Source organism: Manacus vitellinus, unplaced genomic scaffold, assembly GCF_001715985.3.
Source record: "Manacus vitellinus isolate BGI_N305 unplaced genomic scaffold, ASM171598v3 scaffold_132_pilon, whole genome shotgun sequence".
In the NCBI taxonomy this organism is placed as follows: domain Eukaryota; kingdom Metazoa; phylum Chordata; class Aves; order Passeriformes; family Pipridae; genus Manacus; species Manacus vitellinus.
Window position 1 is genome coordinate 19676 of NW_021938965.1, and position 12132 is coordinate 31807.

At 40.1% G+C, this 12132-nt stretch overlaps 1 long non-coding RNA gene across 2 annotated transcripts in view; it reads right to left on the reverse strand.

Annotated features, from left to right (window-relative positions):
• Positions 1 to 235: 235 nt before the first annotated feature.
• Positions 236 to 12132, reverse strand: part of LOC108638856 — a 17170-nt gene continuing 5273 nt past the window's right edge. The window contains exons 4-5 of one of the 2 annotated variants that reach the window (XR_003915572.1): positions 893 to 1042; positions 236 to 585 (exon numbers count right to left, since the gene is read on the reverse strand). This is a non-coding gene — a long non-coding RNA (uncharacterized LOC108638856). Of the gene's footprint in view, positions 586 to 892; positions 1043 to 8556; positions 9922 to 12132 lie in introns of those variants that run through there. The other variant, XR_003915573.1, reaches the window with a different exon arrangement.

Genomic DNA, 12132 nt, shown 5'->3' on the forward strand with positions numbered 1-12132 from the left:
GGTTGTTACTCGAGGTTATCTGGCCCCCTGCCAGTCCGAAGCTGTTTCTCCAAACCACCAAATCAAGTGTGCCAAACACCCTGGTTGGTCAGTGCCGGCTGGGGGAGCGGGCACTCGGTGAGGGGATGAGAAAACTGCACCCAGGGCTGGGCTCAAAGAGGCTTCAGCACCACTTCTGATGCCCCGGGGGCAGCTGTAGCAAATATAGTCCATACCAAGGCATGGACTCCCTTAGTGTGATGCAAAAGAATCATTTATTTATTTCAGGCCTCTATTTCTAGAAGAATTAGTTTCATCTATAACCTATCAACAAGCAATACTTGGCCCTATAAAATTACAGCGAGCGTATTTCTACCTATTAACAACTAATGTCCATCTTTACACCTATCAGCTTTCAACACGCTTTCTTCTTTTCTTCAATCATCTTGTTTTGGGTCACACGACCTTTGGCTCCAGCACATTGTAGACAGTTCCTCCCACCTTCTGCCACATTCTCTTCGGTTCTGGCAACATCCTCTGCTTCGGTAACCCTTTAAGTTCTGCTCTGGTCCATGATCCACCACATCTCCCTGTTTTGTTTAATAGCTGCAGGGCAAACATGTATTCATCTGCATGGTCATAACATGATTAAGACTATGATCAATCATTCGTTGAACACAAGATAATAAACAAGGAACACAGATCAAAATCAAAACAAATACTCCCAACACATGAAATCCTAACACCAACAATCATTTGATCCAAGGCTCAGTTCTAAAACCTCTCAGCCAGGTAAACAATCCCCAAAAGTCACTGCTGTCATCTTTGCATAGCTGTTTGATTTGTTCCTTTAGTTTGTCAGTGCTGGCATGAACAGACTCAGAATGATCACTAAGGTTCATATAACACATACCTTCAAAATCCTGACAGCCGTGACCTTGTGCTGTCAGAGACTGAAATGGTTCATGATTTACACATTCCAGGATTGCCAGGGGACTTCTGCAGGCTGGGAAGAGGCAGTTGGACCCATCCCCCCTGCCAGTGCTGCTGAAGGTGTCAAGCCCTGAAAAAGCGAGAAGAGCCGTGTTTACCAGGCCCCTCACGGGAACTCTGCGCAGGCCCAGCAGACCTTGGAGGCTCGAGGCACGGCCTGGGACACCATCCATGGATATAACTCATAACTTCTTGGAGCGTGGGGGCTTCCCTCCCCCACCCCCAATGGATCAAGGCCACCACTTCAACTGACAGACATGGAAGCTGCAAATACCAAGTTCCATCTCTGGACCCCGTGAGTGGTGACTATAGACATCTTTCCACACTCAGCTTTGCTTTCCCTTACTCTCCCTTACCTTGTCCTGTCTTTCCTTTCTCTCCCTTATGCATTTTCCCTAAAGGTTCTCTTTATGCCATATTGCTGTAGATGATAACACCCAAAATGGCAACATACCTGTTTACCTTTGAAACAAAATTGTTCTAAAATAAACCCTACATATATATGTTTTCAAACACTGATTATTTAGTGTCGTTTCACTCTAATCCATCCAAAGGGATTTATTAATAAGAACCTGGGTTACCCCCCCGCTTTTCTGGGGCGGGTTGTAACATTTTTGGCATCACGGACAAGGATCTTTTGGATGTAGTGGAGTAATCGGTGTAGTCCAAAACTGATACCGAGGGTGAGTCAAATGGTGACCGCCCCTCATTATGAAATTATAGTGATAATTTTTGTCCTCTCGGTGTGACCTGGGCACATCAGACCTGTTGAAAGGCTTTCTGGTGTAGCCTGGACCTGTTGAAAGGTTCTCTGATACCTGGACCTGTTGAAAGGTTTTCCAGGAGAGAGTCAAGCCGACCCTCAGAGGGTTAAGGGGGAGAAAGACATTAACCTGAGCTGGGTTAATGACTGAGTCAAAAGGAATGACACCTCAGGGTGAGTTATATGGGGATTATTCCCTCTTGAAGTCTGGCCTTGGATTAGGACTACTTCTTGTAGGTGCTGTTTTATGTGTTGTCCTTAAAACAATATAAAAAGACAGATGGGCTATTCAGAAATCCACAAGTGAAGTGATAAGATCTTTTCAAGAGTCAATGAAGGAATTGCAGGATCAACTAGAAAAAGAGGTTACTCAGAAATCTACAGGTGAAGTGATAAGATCTTTACAAGAGTTAAGAAGGCATTACAGGAGCAATTAGAAAAAACGCAGTTAACTGCTGAGAGTGAAGCAGTTTGGGGAAAGGGAAATACAGAACGTAAGCACATAATGTGCTTACTAGAGTTAATTAAAGAAATTGCATATGAAACACTTTCCTATCAGAAGACAGCTCTGTTAAAATAGAACTTGTAGTGCAAGCACTTTGCAAAGAGATGTCATTTGAAAATGTTTTGGTTGGGACTTACTCAAGCGTAGCATTTCAGGAGGGTTTAGAAACCGCAAACCAAGCAAGTTCTGTGGGGCTACTGTTACTTCTCTATCCAACACCACGGTTGCCTGTTTGCCAGGAAACTGGTGTCTCCTGTCTGCACTGGTGCCTTCCTCAGTTTTCGAATGCACCTGGGGAGTTCCCAGAGATGGAGCTGCTGGATATGACACTGTTCCCAGTTTGGGAGACGGCAACCCAGGTCAGGACCCAAACCACAGAACCCTGCTGCAAACATCCCAGCACTGCAGAGTCCTTGGGCCTCTGAAGGAAATACTCTCTTTTATCTGCTTGTTCCTTTTTCTCACGTTGCATTTCTTTTAGACAAAAATGCCAGGGTCGGGTGGGAGCTTTGATTTGGGCTATTCCTGGGGATGAACTGAGGATAAGCCAGGGAGAAAAGCAATGAAAGTCAAGAGGGCTGCAAGAAGGGGGAGAATCACAGCCAGAAACTGCAAGCCAGGGCAGCAGAAACTGAGGGACTCCTGCAGAGAGGAGGGAGACAGCAACAAACTTGAGCAGCACTGCAAGAAGCCCTGCTGAGAGGGGACTGGTTAGAGTGATCTGCGACTCATAAACCCCACAAGTGAACTGAAATCCAAAGGGCAAGTGAAGATGCAGAGTGCAAGGGAGATTTAAATATTAAGTCCTCCTTCCTGATCTACTGACTTTGATCTTTCTCTGGAAAATCACTATTCTCATTTACATTCTAATGCAATACAAATTTGTAGGGTTTTTGTTTGCTTTTGCAGATGTTTTAAGTGGGGCTTTTTTTCCACTAAAACAAGTCTGGGTTTTTTGGGCAACTCAGTATATGGAGAAAGAAATTACAGAGGTCTGCCTCTAATATGTGGTCAATTCAGGGTATCACCACTGGATTTCTGTCAGGTTTAAAGGTAACCTTGACTAGAAACAAAACAAAATCTTTTTAATCAAAAGACTGTATGATTTTCATTTCCCTGTGAAGTTTAGGACTTCAATTTTTTTCATTTGAATGTGTATCAAAATATAGAATTTCATACAAGATAGAAATTCTATATTTTTTCTTGTTTTCTTAAGAAAGACAGATTTCAAGTGTGCTTCCTGTCTGTTTATTGTCCTTAATTTCTTATTATGGTGGCACATTTCCAGTAATACGGCAGCATATGATAACCAAGAAGAGGAACAGGACTTCATTACCAAGTTTCCTGGTGGAGGGAAATGTTAGAGCATGAACTCTTGTTTTACTGGACAGAAGTGCTCAGGCAAAAGAGAAATTTGCATCTAGCTGGGAAAAAAGACTTCAACAGAGTTTTTGATCAATAGCAAGAGAGAAAAACATAGTAACCCTTGTATTTAGGAAGTCTGGGAACTCAGACTTCATTCATTCCAATGCTCATCCATTAAAAATTGTTTTATTTTGTCAAGAGCTGGAAAGAAGGTCCAAATTATTGTTAAAGTTGAATGTAACTAAGTAATACTTTCACAACATGTACACACAAGAACTTGGCAGAGTATTCTATATTTCAGGGTGTCTAACTGAGTAAAGCCTTGTCTAAACTAGTGTACCTCCTTCCAGGATGACCTGCAAGTCTAGGCAAGTCTAACTGGGAAGAAAAAGACAAAAGATGGCCATGAGTAAACAGGATATGACAATGCCTGCACAACAGACAACTATAGATAATAATACCAGGCCAAGGCCAAAACAACCCCGTGGCTGAGGTTATGTCGGATGGCCTCAGTTTACACTCTGCTGAGATATGTTGCACCAGTTCTTGCTAGTGAAGCCTCATCTCTGGTGTGGGCTCACTTCAGAACACCGTTTGTCATTCTCCTGCCCACGGCAGTGGCCCAGTTGCAGCCCCGGAGTTGGGGGGGGATGTTTGCTGACTGTGCAATGGCACAATTCTCACCACTTGCTGCAAAAGCCATTCATTGTCCTTACAGAAATGTGCCTGTTTGCTTCTCAGAATGGCAACATGCCATCACTAGCCTGGGTTTGTGATAGGATATTACTACTGGATTCGCATACAGCTTCCAGTCACCTTTGTAACCTAAACCATCACGAAGTTCAGACTGACACAGGGGTTTGAAAGGTTAATTTATCCATTTTGACAGCATATGTAAATATGTTTATAGTGACTCTTGACTTATGAGTACATTTCTCAAAGCAGTTTCAGAAGAATTTATATAGGATCTTCTTGTTGAGTGCTTCAACTCAAGGTCCTATTTTAATACATAAAAAGAAAGGGATTTCTAGATAGATCAGCTGCAGAGAGCAACAAATTTCCATCAGTTTTCCAAAATAATAATATTGTAGAAGAGTAATAGGAAGCACAGTAATAGCAACAGAGTGAAATCACTTGCTGAAAGTCCCTGAACAAATATCCCTCTGGCAGAACAAGGAATATTCAAAACTGCCTGACTTGAGTGGACCCACGGCCAGGCTGTCTTGAAAACTGGGAGCTGATATTTCCATCAGTGCTGTATTACAGCTAACACACCTGGCTGAGAAGCTCATTATACTCAGGCCAGTACAACTGTATTGCTTTTAAGTCTCAAACTAATATGTCTTTCCAGCACTGCACTATTCATTGTGGACATGCAGCCTTGGTTTGGCACTAACCCAAGGATTTCTTCATGACACAACATTTTCTTCAAAATATACAAGCCACAGGAAGCCTGTAGAAGTGCTATAAAGTTCAGTGTATGGGGGTTGAGCCTTAGCCATGACCATACATCTTCTGATGATGTACTTGGTTCATTTGATCAGGTACTCAGTGTAGGACAAACCTGTATTTCAGATCAGATGGTAATTCCTTACCATGGTTTCTCCATGTGATAATACCCTAGAGAAAAAAAGTAAGGAAAGAAAAACACCTGGCAACCTTGCTCAATTGCTCACATATAAGTTTGTAAATGGAGAAAAAGTTTTCTCTCGCTCAAAATAAAAATACTCCTAAAGTACATGTTTTACAAATACAGCCAAGGAAAGTGTAGAAATGAAGCAGAGGAAAGCGCATGCTCAAGAATTTGGATATAATAGTGGTCTTCTGTCCATAAATGTCTAGACAACTATAGGAATAAATTTAAAAGCCAACACAGCGCTATAAATGTAGGATGTATATGTAAGGAAGTAGTAATGAAATCTCTGGCAAGACTTCACTCATACTGTGCTCAGTAATACCACATCATAAAAATCAGGTTTCTTAAAAATGTGGTGAGCAGGAAAGAGAGTTGATCCTAGGAATAAAAGTTATCAGCTGTGAGGACAAGACCAGAAAAGCCCTCATTCTGAAACAGTCACAGAAAAGGCAAATAACTGAGACAAAAATATTAAGTAATGAAAGGGAGTTCACACAATAAAAAATATTTTAGATATATGCAGAGAAATTACAAGCATTGCCCCATTTTTACTAATTCTTCCTTACTTTATTTGCTGTGATAAATAGCACAAGTCTGCTTAAAACTGGAAGAATTTTACTGATTAATACACTACATACTATGGAGAGTTTGTGTTCCAGTTCTGCTTCTCACTTGTTCAGTAAAGCTGAGCAGAACTTCTGATTACACAGAAATGCCAAGTGGCTGAAGACTGGGCTGGAAGGGAGCAAATCACCCTGAAAAACGAACTCACAGTGCTCCCTGTGAGTGCAGAAGAGTAGGGACGGTGTCAGGAAAGGCATCTCCTGAGAGGAACACGAACTGAACTGAAGTCCAGTTTTCTTTTTTCTTCTATCAAAGTTATTTGGGAGACAGCTGTGACAGTTTTTCTATAAAACGCAGGCAAAAGGCCAAATCTTGATTTCCTTGGCTTTGGCATGACTGACATATTTGAGTATCTTTTCATTCCTTCACTTCAATTATATGGCAAGACAACAGAGAACTCTGGAAAAAGGTTTCTTTAACACAAGTTGAAAATTAAGAGTTTATTTTTAGTTTGAAAAAAATTGTACTTGGCTTATTTTGCATAAAGGTCATATTCACTCACCTGATGACAGTAAAAAAGCCAACAAACATCAGAAATCTCAGACATTAAGGTATATTTGGCAAGTATCATTACTAAAAAGAATAAACTGCCGTATCTTCCATTTCTCTCTCCTTTTCTCTCGTCATTCTCAGTGGCCTTTGTGTCTCATTGTCTCAGAATTGGGCAGGTATTTACATTTTCCACACCTTACAGTACAAGAATATCCCCTTTTACATGGTAGCCAAGCTAATGTTTGGGTGGAAACAAGCTATATGAAGGGAAAATATTTTAATTATGCAAAGGGTTTCAAGAATTCAGATACAAAATTTCAAATTTTTAAAATTCAACTTCAGAACTTTTCAAAACTACAGAGAAAAATCCCACAGAGTAATTTTTAACTGTAAGTAGAACCAGCAAAGAAAGCAAAAGCACTTTTATGGCTATCATGTTTAAGAAAGATCATCTCTGGTTTTGTCCCCAGCTAAAGACAGGAAAAAAGTGATTTCAGCCTCAGCAAGATCTTAAAAGAACTTTCATTTTCCCCCACTTAAGATTTTTTTTTTCCCCTAATATGGAAAGGTGACGAAAATGCAAGAGGGTGACAGAACTTTGCTGGAGGAACACAGAGTTCATTGCAAGCAGAGGAACTTCAAAGCTTCCTCAAATGTGCAAAGTGGCTCAAGCCTTCAAACCCTGTCCCTTTACTCAAGGGCTTTATGATGACCAGGCTCACTTCCATAATCCAGATGCTTCAAGTGCAGAAAATACAGAATGACATGACAAAAAAAAAAAACCAAACAACCAACCAACCAACAACTCACAGACATTTGCCTTTGCTGACAGTTAATGAAAATGCCATTTTATTCTGAAAACTGTAGGGGCAGGAGTTGCCAAAAAGAAAAAATACTACAAAGTGAGCTTTTTAGAAAAGCAAGTCATACCAGTAAAGTAACACAAAAATGGATCCAATTCCTAGTACTTACATATATCTGGAAAATGGTTTGAAAGAGAAAATTCACAGTGCGATTTTTCAAATGTCTCCTGTAGGTTTTCACCAGGAATTTCAATGTCATTTTATCGTAGAATTCCTTCAACAGGAGGAATTCAACTTGTCACATAAATAATGTTGAATTTAATTACAGTACTGAAAAGTCCAGTTGATTTACACAGAATGAAAAGAAAACCAAAACCAAAAAAAAAAAAAAAAAAACCAGCAAAAAAACCAAAAAACCCAAGCATAATTACCCTTGAGATTATATAAAAATGGCATACTTCATCTAAATTGTGTCCTTTTTTGGGTAAAACTGAAATTGGTCTAAAATGGGTTAATGTGATTGTAGGTAGTAATTTTAAATGATAATCTACAGTTAGATTTCACATGACCCATTTTCCCCAATTTTATATATTCTTCTTTTTTTAGAAGTATAAGTAAGCTGCAGTTTTGCAGCAGGAAATCTCTACCACAGAGTTCTTCCCAGAGATCTCAAGCACAGCCTGGATCTCATGCTAAGGCTGAGGTTTTGGAAGGACCTGGAGTGAGACCTCTGCAATGAGGTGAATTCCCTGCTCACAGATGATCAATCAGCTCTTCCAAGCTGTTGTGCAGTTTTCCCTTTCTCACCTGGCTCTCCCTAAGCAAGCAAAAACATCCATGTTCTCCCAGGCAACTCCAACTGCTGTTTGGATCTTCGTGTCCCAACTGTCTCGTGCAGCTCCAGAAGACAGAAAGCAACCCCAAAGCTGATCAGTGCAGGGGCCACATGTCTGCAGCATGGAAAGGGCCCAGCTGGAGCTGGGGGAGATCTGCCCAGCCCCAAAAGCACAGGGGGGGAGGCAAAGGGAAGGAGGGAATCGGAAGAGAAGGACACAGTTGGAGTGTCACTGCCTGCTGGGAAAACTCCACAGTTTGATGAGCAGGGACTTCCATTAAGCCCCAATTTAAAGCAACCTTGAGGTGGCCCTTTATGATGTGTGGGGTCAGGCTGAGCCCCAGCTGGCTGCAGTTTAGGAAAGGGAGCAGCAAAGAGGGCACCTCTGTGCCTCCCACTGCCAGAGTCTGAAGACACAACTGTTCAGGAAGGAGACTCACTTCTCTCATCTCTTGCCCTCCACAACACCCACCCAAAACCAAGAACAGACACAGGGTGAGCTCACTGAGAGATGTGCTGAACAGCCTGGGAGAGGGAAAGAAAAGAAGAAAGTAGCACTAATGAAAATGACAATCAGTTCAATACTGCAGAGCTTAGAGAAGAATTATTGTGTCATTAGAACAACTCCCAATTTTCCACACAAGCACTTCTGCAATCCTAGCCTTGTATCCCCATGAAATCATCTTTCTGGACAAAAGGAACTGGGATGGACAATGCACAGCTCGCCACTGACACTATTTAATTAGCTGGGTCACTGATGAGAGATGTAGGAGAGCTCTTTCCTCCTCCCTGATCTATCCTGCTGTCTCCTTAAACTGCCTCTAGAAAAGAAATGGTGGCAATTTTGCATTTAAGAATTTTGTTTAAAACATTTCCTGCTCTTCATCAGAATTAGAGATAATATTATTCTGAAGTTAGATAGATATCTTGGGAATCCAGTACTTTTCTGTTCCTTGTAGGTGATGATTGAACCTCACCTTCCTGCTTCCATCTGAGCAGCAGCCTGTCTTTCTCTGTTATCTCTCTTTGCCCCTAATTTTTCAACATAATCTTTCTCCTTTCTGTACAGAGGACCTCTCATTCCCCTCCATACTAGGGCTTTGATGGTCAGAGGAAGGCAACAAATGGATTTAACCAGAGTATTATCAGCAGTGATTACAAATTTATTTTCTGCTAGCTTACCAGCCCTTATTACAAAGCAATCCTAAAATAATGGGTCTTCTACCTGCCACCTCATCAGAAATAGCACTCATTGAGAAGAAAAATGGATAGCCAAGAATGTCATGCAGAAGATTTTCTCCCAGAATTTTGCAGTTTTACAACCTCTGCATCACTTCAAGTCATTTACCTAATTACATTAATTCTAAAGAAATTTGTTTTCCAGATTTTTTTACTGCTTGCCAACTTCAAATTAATGTGAAGCACTGACTAGGATACTATTTTTTTTACAACTTCCACCAAAGCAGTTTAGGACAAGACAAATAGAGCACATTTATTCCTTTTCGAAAAACATAAAACTCAAAAAAATTTACTTCTACCTCTGCGGTATGAAATTTGTCACTAATTATTTTAAAATATGCCCTTTTATACTTCTTCCATCTCTTTTAGTTTTCCAGGCAGTCCTTTGATGTAACAAAGACAGTTGCAGACAAGATTTCAGTTCATCTGGAAAAAAAAAGCTTTAAGCCTTGAGGCAAAAAGCAGTGTATTTAAAATTTATATACTCCATAATGCCTTTATTCTGAACTTGAACATCTTGAAAAACTTCTCTGCTTTCTTTTGCCTTCCCACTCTGAAGATCATTTGTTCTCTTGGTTTCAGCTTCTTATTATGCAGCAGTGGCTTTAACTGGCAGTTCCAGCATTTAAGTCCATGCACAGTCCTGGCTGACCCTTCCTGATCAACTGCAAATCCACACAGGTTTGGCTGATAAAAGAGACAATTTGATTTCAGCAAATTAAGGGACATCACCAATGTCAACCCCTTCTTCAACTGAGTGCTGAATCCCATGCACACCAAACACTAATGCACCAAGTCCCATCAAGAGTTGAAATCCCAGCCCCATTAGGAACTCCAGACCACTGCAGGGGAAGGGTCAAAAGAAAGTTTCATATTTATGGATTAACATTTGGATTCAGTTTTTATTTTTTTAATCTTTTCAAGAACTCTTGATCCTGCACTGCAATTTTAGTCAAGAGCTTGGATAAAATAAATTCCTTATTTCTAACAGGTTTTTTTCAAGCGTTGACTTAAAGCGTGGCAAATAAGATCGATAAGAGGTTAAGATACATTCAGTCAGGTACCACTAAGGATTTGGTGTGCTTTACATTATTTGCAATATGTCTTAAATTTAAAAGAAAAGAAACAAAAGAAATGCATGTTGGAAAAAAAAAATTGTCTCATAATTGTAAAACAGTGATCAGCAGTAACTTCACAATGGAATACTCCTTTGTCCTCTGTCACTCTCCCTTTTGTACAATCTTCCATCCAGTTCCATCAAGTACTCCCCACAATGGAAATTTCTGAAACACCATTTTTTTTCTTATCCTTGAAAAGAGAATGCTGCACGTTCACACCCATTGAAAGGCTGTGATTTTGTACCTAATGAGACCTCTCTCACTCTTTGATCAAACAAAACTGCTGTCTCAGTGAAATCTTGGCCTCTGGAGTAAAAAATCAAATTTCTTCTTATTTTAGTGGCACCCAGATTTCACTGAATGGTTTACAAAGTGTGAAGGCACTGATTACAGCCCAGTGTAAAATTACCATTATACTCATAATTTACCATGCAATGGAATTGTAGAGCATTTAAAGAGTCATTGTAATAAACATCACAGTAAAGCAAACATACATTGCCCTGGATATACATGTGTGTCTGTGTGTGTGCACACAGAACAAGAACACAGTGGGTGTGAGAGAGAACTTCTCTCCTGTGCCCTGCTTCATTTATTATTCATTTCATTCCAGATCACAGTCCATGGACAACAGTATGGAAGATTTCTTTAATAACTCTCACTGCTAATTTAATTCTACTTAAACACATATATCCTAGGGAATGCCACGTGCTTTTCAGCATGATTTTATGTGTAAATCAGGATAATATGTTTTCAGATCATTAACTAAAAGGAAGCATGAACTAAAACCTATTTAACCAATGAGGTATTGCTTTTAAACTACCACAAGGTCATAAAAAAGATAATTTCAAAGCTGTAAGTTTTCTAATTATAATCAACAACAATCTAATTGATGCCGTGGAGATGTTGGTGCTAAAAAAATACTCTGGAGCAGTTAATTAGGGGTGAGATAACGAAAGGGTTTATTATGCCAAGGCAAAAGATGTTACACAGCAGCACCCGCTCTGCCTGAGATGTTACATTTTATAATACCATCTATCCAATCCCAAATGTGTCCACCCTGTGGTCTTTACTCTGGACCACCCCAGGTCCACCTCCTGAGAAATGGGGCTGGGGGCTTTTGGAGACCCCCTCTTCATCTATCTTCATCATCTTCAGAGCACAAAGGGTACATATTCACCTAATTCTTGACTCCGTTTTGTTATTCAGGCCCTGATATGCTGTTCTCCAAACAGTCTAGGCCTTGCCTTGACAAAAGCCTAAACATTTCTACTGGATTCGGGGGCAGAAGTGATATAGGGTACATAGAATGGGGTAAGAGGGTTAAGGAATGTGTAAACTAAGGGTGCTACAGGGAAAGGGATAAGGGAGTGAGGGTTGCTGCTTTTAAAATCTACCTCCACTACTTATAAAACTTATAAGGCTTACAAATATTAGAAAAATAAAAAACTATTAGGGGTTTAAGGCATCATAATGATGAAAGAAAGTCTATCTGAATGGTTGTCATAAACCTGTGCACAGCCTTGCTTATCTTTAAAGATCCTTTACTTTGTCATTTGGTAACATTTTCACTACCAAATTTTGCTGTGCAAAATTAAAATGTGGCACTGGAATTAGAAATAACATTGTCTTACTGCTCAGTCTTAAAGGAGCAGTGAAACTCAGATGCAGTTTTATTATATATATATAACAAAGTCTATTTGTTAATATTAGGTGCAACTTGACAATAAAATTGGAAAAGTATAAAATGTGCTGGAAATCGACCTTTTCCTTATTTCTCAGT